Genomic DNA, 9,200 nt, shown 5'->3' on the forward strand with positions numbered 1-9,200 from the left:
TCTAATACGCCTCCGAAGGCCAAAGACCATAAGGATCAACCGCAGTCTTGCCCGGAACCGAAAAAATCGGCACCGAAAGCGGTTCCCCAGGAACAAGAACTTTTTCACCCAGATCCTATCGATCCAAGGCAGAAAAAGATTTATATGAACCCAAAAACAGGACATGTCACGGCTGTGCCATGTAAAAAGAGGAAACCGGACACACCACCTGCTCCAGTTCCTGCACAGAAGAATGACTCTACCACATCACCTATGCCTCCTTCTTCTCCTATACTGCCTCCTTACCCACCTCCTCTGCCTAAACCACCCTTACCTCTAACTTCTCCACCACATACACCACCTCCAGATGAGGATGATGTCTGGGGGGGGGGGGGCGATCCGAATGACCCGTTCACGGATCCAGATACCTCACCACTAGATGATTGGGCATATCCTATCCCAACAGATCTACCAGACCTCCCAGACCCACAGTCATATCCCTCAAAACCATCTCCCCCAAAACCATCTCCCCCAGATGATCACCTTGGGTTTGGACAGTTATTAAATAGGGCTGCACTTTATCATGGCGTCACAATGCACTCAGATGCACCAGAGGAAGACTTCCTCTTAGATACATTTGAACAATCCCAAAAGTCAGTGCAAATCTTACCAATGATCAAAGGAGTCATTAAGCATGCCCCAGAAGTATTTAGAGATCCTGTATGTGCCAGGATTCTTAACCCTAGAATAGATAAAAAATATAGGCCTGCCCCTGAAGATCCTATTTACATCAAAGGACAGTTGCCTTTGGATTCTCTAGTCGTTTCTAATGCTAGAAAGCGCGCCAACTCCCAGACCTCGTGGGATGCGCCACCCCCTGATAAGGAATCCAAATTGCTAGAAGCTTCTGGCAAAAGGGTAGCAGCACAGGTAGCCAATCACTGGCGTATTGCCAACACACAAGCACTGCTGGCACGATATGACAGGGCACATTATGACCAGCTGGAAAACCTATTGCAGCATCTGCCTGACCAGTATAAAACCCAGGCAAATGACCTTATCCAAGAGTGCAAGCTAATTTCAAATGCGTCAATTAAATGTGCACTTGACGCAGCAGACACTGCCTCTAGATAAATCAACACCAGTGTGCTCCTTAGACAACATGCCTGGCTACGCATTTCAGGCTTTAAGCAGGAGGTCCAAACTACCATACTCAGTCAGCGTTCAACCAAGAACAACTTTTTGGCCCGGCTGTGAACACTGCACTTGAAAAAATGAAAAAGGACACCGAGACTGCTAAGTCCATGAGAGCGTTACTGTCTCCACAAACACGTGGCTCCTTTCGTCACTCCTTCTATAGAGGAGCCTCCAAAAACATGGGCGCAGACACCTCATCTTCATTTGAAGCCACTACACATACATTCCCCAGTAGAAGATACTTTAGAGGCGGATACAGAGGAAACAACAATAAAGGAAGAGGTCGAGGTAATAACAACATTCACACCTCCCCTACCACAAAACAGTGACTTTCCTCCGCTCCCCCCAGACCATTCCACTCCGGTCGGGTGCAGATTAACACAGTTCCTACCTGTCTGGAATTCCATCACAACAGACAGTTGGGTAAGACAAATTATCCAGTATGGTTACTGCCTGGAACTTACAACTACCCCACCACTCATACCACCCAAACAGCGTCCAATGTCCGCAGACCATCTTGCGCTCCTCAAATAAGAGGTTCTCTCACTGCTTCAAAAGCACGCATTAGAACCAGTTCCTTTAGAGCATCAAGGAACAGGGATCTACTCACTGTACTTACTAATACCCAAAAAGGACGGGACTCTGAGACCAATACTCGACCTCAGACCCCTAAATCTGTATATACACTCAGATCATTTCCATATGATCACTCTTCAACAAGTGCTCCCGCTGCTGCAACAAGGCAATTTCCTTGCCACACTAGTTCTCAAGGACGCCTACTTCCACATTCCCATATATCCTGCTCACAGGAAGTACCTAAGGTTTGTAGTGGACGGACAACACTACCAGTTCAGAGTCCTTCCATTCGGAGTGACCACTGCACCCAGATTATTCACGAAATGTCTAGCGGTAGTAGCAGCACATCTCAGAAGACAACAAATTCATGTCTTCCCATATCTAGATGACTGGCTAATAAAAGCCTAGTCATTCCAACAATGTGTTCTATACACTTACCAAACCACCCAAATGTTACACAACTTGGGGTTCACGATCAACTACACCAAGTCGCATCTTCAGCCCTCTCATATACACCAATATCTAGGAGCCACAATAAACACCTCCACAGCGCTAGCATATCCCAATCCAGCTAGGATAGCCAGTATACGAACTCTTATCACAAAATTTCAAGACCAACACTCTCTTCCAGCCAGAGTGTTCATGCAACTCATAGGCATGATGGCATCTTGCGTCTTCTTTGTGCCATATGCGAGACTCCAAATGCGTCCCTTACAGGAATGTCTAGCACGTCAGTGGAACCAGGCTCAAGGACAACTTACAGATCTGGTGTTGGTGGACAGCCGCACACATCGCTCTCTACAGTGGTGGAACATAACAAACTTCTCCAAAGGGCGGCCATTCCTCAAACCTCTTCCACAGATAGTGCTGACGACAGACGCATCACGCACAGGATGGGGAGCAAATCTCCTCGGACACACAACTTAGGGCAAATGGACCACTCAACAAAAAGTGCTCCATATCAATCACCTAGAACTGCTGGCAGTATTCCTAGCACTAAAATCCTTCCAACTACATGTACAGAATAAGGCTGTCCTCATCCGGGCGGACAACCTAACAGCCATGTATTACATACAAAAACAAGGAGGCACACATTCTCTGCAGCTGTCCCAGTTCGCACAGAACATTTGGAGATGGGCCATTCCTCAGAACATATACCTACTTGCAGAACACCTTCCAGGAGTTCACAATCAGATTGCGGATCTGTTAAGTCGACAGATGCAACAGATTCTCGAGTGGGAACTACATCCCCAAGTTCTATTACCCTTTTTACAAATGTGGGGCCAACCAGACATAGATCTGTTTGCCACACACGAAAACGTAAAATGCCCAAACTTCGCCGCCAGGTTTCCACATCCGCAGTCGAAAGGCAATGCGACATGGATGAACTGGTCAGGCAGATTTGCGTACGCTTTTCCGCCACTCCCACTGATTCCACTAGTGGTACGCAAGCTCAGGCAGCAATCTCTCAAACTGATCCTCGTAGCTCCCACATGGGCACGCCAACCGTGGTACACAACACTATTGGAACTCTCACTAGTTCCACACCAAAAACTACGTCTCTCCCCTTCCTTAATAACACAGAACCATGGAGAGATCAGACATCCAGATCCAGGTCAACTGAAGCTGCGATCTGGCTCCTGAAGTCCTAGAGTTCGGTTACCTTAACCTTCCACCGGACTGCATGAACATTATCAAAGAAGCCAGAAGACCTACTACTAGAGCTTGCTATGCTGCAAAATGGAAAAGATCTGCCATTTACTGCACTAACAATCATATACATCCACTGGATGCCTCCATCCAGGATATCATTTGCTACTTATTGCATTTGCAAAGATGTAACTTAGCATACTCATCCATACGTCTGCATCTAGCAGCACTTGCAGCTTACTTATAAAACCGACAACACTTGTCACTTTTTAGAGTACCTGCAAGCCTTCATGGAAGGACTTAAAAGAATTATTCCTCCCAGATTACCACCCTCTTCAGTGTGGAATCTAAACATTGTTCTTACTAGGCTCATGGGAACCCCATTTGAACCTCTACATAAATGCGAACTGCAGTTCCTTACATGGAAAGTAGCTTTCCTTATTGCAATCACATCTCTCAGAAGAGTAAGTGAAATCCAGGCTTTAACCATATAAGAACCATTCTTACAATTACATCGTAACAAAGTGGTTCTCAGGACAAATCCAAAATTCTTTCCAAAAGTCATATCTCCTTTTCATCTTAACCAGTCAGTGGAGTTACCAGTGTTTTTCCAAACCCTGACTCCGTAGCAGAGAGGGCTCTTCACACCTTAGATGTTAAAAGAGCCCTTCTTTATTACATTGACAGAACTAAATCTTTTCGCAAAACAAAACAATTGTTTGTAGCTTTCTCTCCACCACATAAGGGTAACCCCATCTCCAAATCTGGGATTGCAAGGTGGATAGTTAAATGTAGCCAAATATGCTACCAAAAAGCTAAACGCCCATTAACAGTTCCCCCTAGAGTGCATTCCACATGCAAACTAGGGGCTTCCATGGCATTCTTAGGGAACATTCCCTTAGAAGACATCTGTAAGGCAGCCACATGGTCTACAACACACACCTTCACTAAACACTATTGTGTTGACATGCACGCGAAGCAACAAGCTTTTGTGGGCCAAGCTGTCCTTAAAACTTTATTTCAAACTGCTTCAACCGATACAGGTGACCACCGCTAGGGGAGATACTGCTGTATAGTCTATGCTAGTGTGTGATCTGCAGCTCATATGCCTCGAACGGCAAATGCTACATGCCAAGAACAGATGCATACTGGTAAGTAGCATTTCCCTTTCCTCCATAGAATAACATTGACTGTTTTTCTGTGTAAAGTTTCTAAGTGTGGAGTCTGAGAAACTAATGAAATTCTTTAAAATTGCATAATCTGCCAATTTTTAGGTCTCGCCTGATTCAGCGCTTGCGCTGATCTGGCCGAGACATTTTGTAAACAGGCTTTTTCAAAGTGCTGCCTGGCCTAAAGCTACAGTGCACGTGAACGTGCACGCGCGCCCTCCGTTGCACGCGATCGTAACGCGCGCCCTCCGTTGCACGCGATCGTAATAGAGATTGTGGGCTTGTTCGATTCACTCGCTCCCTAGATAAGACTCAGCCCCAAGTCTTTAGTGTTGCCACCTGCCCCATTGTTAGATTAGTAGGAGTCGGTTTGCAGTGATGTAACAGTGGGAATTTTCTTCAGTTGTCAAAACGGTTCAACAGCACAGCCATATATGTCGAGTCCTGACCTCCTGACATCTTTAACGTGATGAGGTAGGAAGGGAGTCACTTATCAGAGTCTTCCTTCCTTTGCTTGCGTAGAGTGCCTAATTTACAAAATGCGTCACCTTGGTGGTGATGTGTGTCCCTTCTTTCCTTGTCTTACTGTCCTCGGTGACCTTGTTTTTCATGACCTGCTGGTGACCCGGAAGGAAGAAGCACTTGCAAATAAACTTGGCACATTTCGCCTGAAGAAGTACTACTTCCTGTATCCTCACCCTACTGCATCTGTCTTCCGGCTGTCGCGATTAAAGAGCTGGGACCAGTAGACACGATCACGGCCTCCGTACAATGAGAGCTGCTCTACACGCGACGTGGTGTAAGTGAATTAGTTAAGCACTTCCGCGATGGGATCACTAGAAAATAAGTCAAGATCTCATGAGACAGAAGAGGGAACTCTGGAGTTAATACACTTTTAATAACGTGCATTATATGTGGCTTTAATGTTATAGTTTTTGAGAAGTGGAGGGGAGAGCAATGGCCCTGACCTGTTGCCATCAATCACCGAACAAGCCATTGGCAGTGTTGAGTACATCCCTAGGAGCAGCACGGTGAGAGAGACCCATAGGCATGTGCCGAGAGCGAAAGACAGGAAGTGCCTCGTGAATCATCAGCCCAGCATTCAAGTGGAGTGGAGGCGTTTGTGCACGGGGTAGATGTTGACTTCAGGAGCTCTACAGATCAGTTGCACAATGTTACTTTTGGAAAACAGCATTGAGGATTGTAACACGACACAAAACCATTGAATCACTAATACCGTCCACAAGTAACCAGATAACGAACACCGAAACACAAGTATCATACGCATATTAGACCCAGACGTAATGAGCTGCTTCTATGATGCTCATACCAGTTCAAGTTGTATGCTAATGTAAATCGATGAGCGGAAGGTATGTATATGGCTTTTCCTAAAACACATTTTGAAACTGTGTAGAACATCTATCCACTATTGAGTGCAATGTGTGTGGTTGAGGGGACCTCAGCCAGTTATTTAAGATTTGTGCATTGAACGTCCTCAGCAGACCATATAACCTTACTATACTTCAATGATTTTCTCAGGGTTGTCTGCGGCCTTTTACACCCTTGAGCATGATATCTTACTGCATAGGCAAGAATTAGTTGAATTGGATTTGTGGTGCCCCTGGCAAAGGGCTGAAGTTGTTACCCAATGTTCGTGGAGCTTGCCTTTTCACATTTCCCCTTTTTTTGTGGAACGTCCTCTTTTTAGGTCTCGCATGATTCAGCGCTTGCACTGATCTGGCCGAGACATTTTGTAAACAGGCTTTTTCAAAGTGCTGCCTGGCCTAAAGCTACAGTGCACGTGAACGTGCACGCGCGCCCTCCGTTGCACGCGATCGTTTTCTTTCACTTTCGCGGCTGCGTTGCCAAAGCTTGTCAATATTGATCTGGAGGCAGAGCACGCTGTGCAAAAAACGCGGGGCAGCATTTAAAAGCTGGCAGGGAACCAGCTTCATGCCAGTAGTGTGAAAAACAGCTTCTTCTAGTGCACAACTACCAGAAACCGTCAGAGTGACTTTATAATCTCGCCGGCATTCCAGCACCCCCCTCTCCTAATACAACGAAGAATGAATGTGTATTTTTTCGTTCCTTCGCTATGCCGTACTTTATAATCATTTTTGTGCGATCTCTTAGTCTTCGTAGTTGGGCTTGTTCGATTCACTCGCTCCCTACATAAGACTCAGTCCCAACTTTTCTGCCCGACCACTTTGAATTGTTGCTGGCCCTATACCTTCATCCCACCCCTCCCTGTCTATACTTTAAACATGAGCAGGCACACTTGGCCGGGTGACTCATTTAACTGTTGTTACACGATTGTAGGAAACGTACTTGCAGGGCCACTTTGATTTAAAATGCAACCTGGTACCCCATTTTAAAAATAATGTACTTTTATTGATATTTACAATGCACATATTTTGAAAGCATATACGTGTTTATATTCCTCTCTTCTTATTTGTAATAGCCAGGATACCTTTATTGAAGTATATTTCACACAACACATGGCACTCCCTTTATTTTCAGTGTCGAAGCCACATTCCACCAACACATTTTCTTTATAAAGTTAAACCAGATTGGTCGCACACTGCTACACCTACCAGTCGTGTTCCCCCAATGAAAATGGTCCCTGAAGGTCAGCGTCGGCGGATACACCTATGCTCGAGTGTGAATGCAAGTATGCGTGGCGTGTGCCATCCCTGGACACGTGTTTCGAGGTAGTTGCCTCTCGTCAGCAGGGAGTAGGAAAATGTGTGGGGTTGCTGTGTAAGCTGCTAAAATCGTTATCAGGTCTAGTACCTCTCGTAGCGCGCAGGTGCGTAACCATGAGTCCGTCGACTCCACCGGCTCAAGGGAGCCTGAATATAAAGTTAAACCAGATTGGTCGCACACTGCTACACCTACCAGTCGTGTTCCCCCAATGAAAATGGTCCCTGAAGGTCAGCGTCGGCGGATACACCTATGCTCGAGTGTGAATGCAAGTATGCGTGGCGTGTGCCATCCCTGGACACGTGTTTCGAGGTAGTTGCCTCTCGTCAGCAGGGAGTAGGAAAATGTGTGGGGTTGCTGTGTAAGCTGCTAAAATCGTTATCAGGTCTAGTACCTCTCGTAGCGCGCAGGTGCGTAACCATGAGTCCGTCGACTCCACCGGCTCAAGGGAGCCTGAATATAAAGTTAAACCAGATTGGTCGCACACTGCTACACCTACCAGTCGTGTTCCCCCAATGAAAATGGTCCCTGAAGGTCAGCGTCGGCGGATACACCTATGCTCGAGTGTGAATGCAAGTATGCGTGGCGTGTGCCATCCCTGGACACGTGTTTCGAGGTAGTTGCCTCTCGTCAGCAGGGAGTAGGAAAATGTGTGGGGTTGCTGTGTAAGCTGCTAAAATCGTTATCAGGTCTAGTACCTCTCGTAGCGCGCAGGTGCGTAACCATGAGTCCGTCGACTCCACCGGCTCAAGGGAGCCTGAATATAAAGTTAAACCAGATTGGTCGCACACTGCTACACCTACCAGTCGTGTTCCCCCAATGAAAATGGTCCCTGAAGGTCAGCGTCGGCGGATACACCTATGCTCGAGTGTGAATGCAAGTATGCGTGGCGTGTGCCATCCCTGGACACGTGTTTCGAGGTAGTTGCCTCTCGTCAGCAGGGAGTAGGAAAATGTGTGGGGTTGCTGTGTAAGCTGCTAAAATCGTTATCAGGTCTAGTACCTCTCGTAGCGCGCAGGTGCGTAACCATGAGTCCGTCGACTCCACCGGCTCAAGGGAGCCTGAATATAAAGTTAAACCAGATTGGTCGCACACTGCTACACCTACCAGTCGTGTTCCCCCAATGAAAATGGTCCCTGAAGGTCAGCGTCGGCGGATACACCTATGCTCGAGTGTGAATGCAAGTATGCGTGGCGTGTGCCATCCCTGGACACGTGTTTCGAGGTAGTTGCCTCTCGTCAGCAGGGAGTAGGAAAATGTGTGGGGTTGCTGTGTAAGCTGCTAAAATCGTTATCAGGTCTAGTACCTCTCGTAGCGCGCAGGTGCGTAACCATGAGTCCGTCGACTCCACCGGCTCAAGGGAGCCTGAATATAAAGTTAAACCAGATTGGTCGCACACTGCTACACCTACCAGTCGTGTTCCCCCAATGAAAATGGTCCCTGAAGGTCAGCGTCGGCGGATACACCTATGCTCGAGTGTGAATGCAAGTATGCGTGGCGTGTGCCATCCCTGGACACGTGTTTCGAGGTAGTTGCCTCTCGTCAGCAGGGAGTAGGAAAATGTGTGGGGTTGCTGTGTAAGCTGCTAAAATCGTTATCAGGTCTAGTACCTCTCGTAGCGCGCAGGTGCGTAACCATGAGTCCGTCGACTCCACATTTTCTTTATAAACAAACACTCGTATTTTCACCATCTGCTGTTTGATTTGACTACCTATATTTATTGCTCCATCTCACACAATTCTACTCCATGCCATTCCATGCCTTACAATTCCACACCACTCAATTCCACATCCCCCAATTACATGCCACACAATTCCACGCTACACAAATCCACACCACACAATTCCACACCACAACACACAGTTCCACTACACGCCCAAAAATTATACACCACACAATACCATGTCTCACAGTTCCACGCCACAT

The sequence above is a fragment of the Triturus cristatus genome, chromosome 1_2, assembly GCF_964204655.1.
Source record: "Triturus cristatus chromosome 1_2, aTriCri1.1, whole genome shotgun sequence".
In the NCBI taxonomy this organism is placed as follows: Eukaryota; Metazoa; Chordata; class Amphibia; order Caudata; family Salamandridae; genus Triturus; species Triturus cristatus.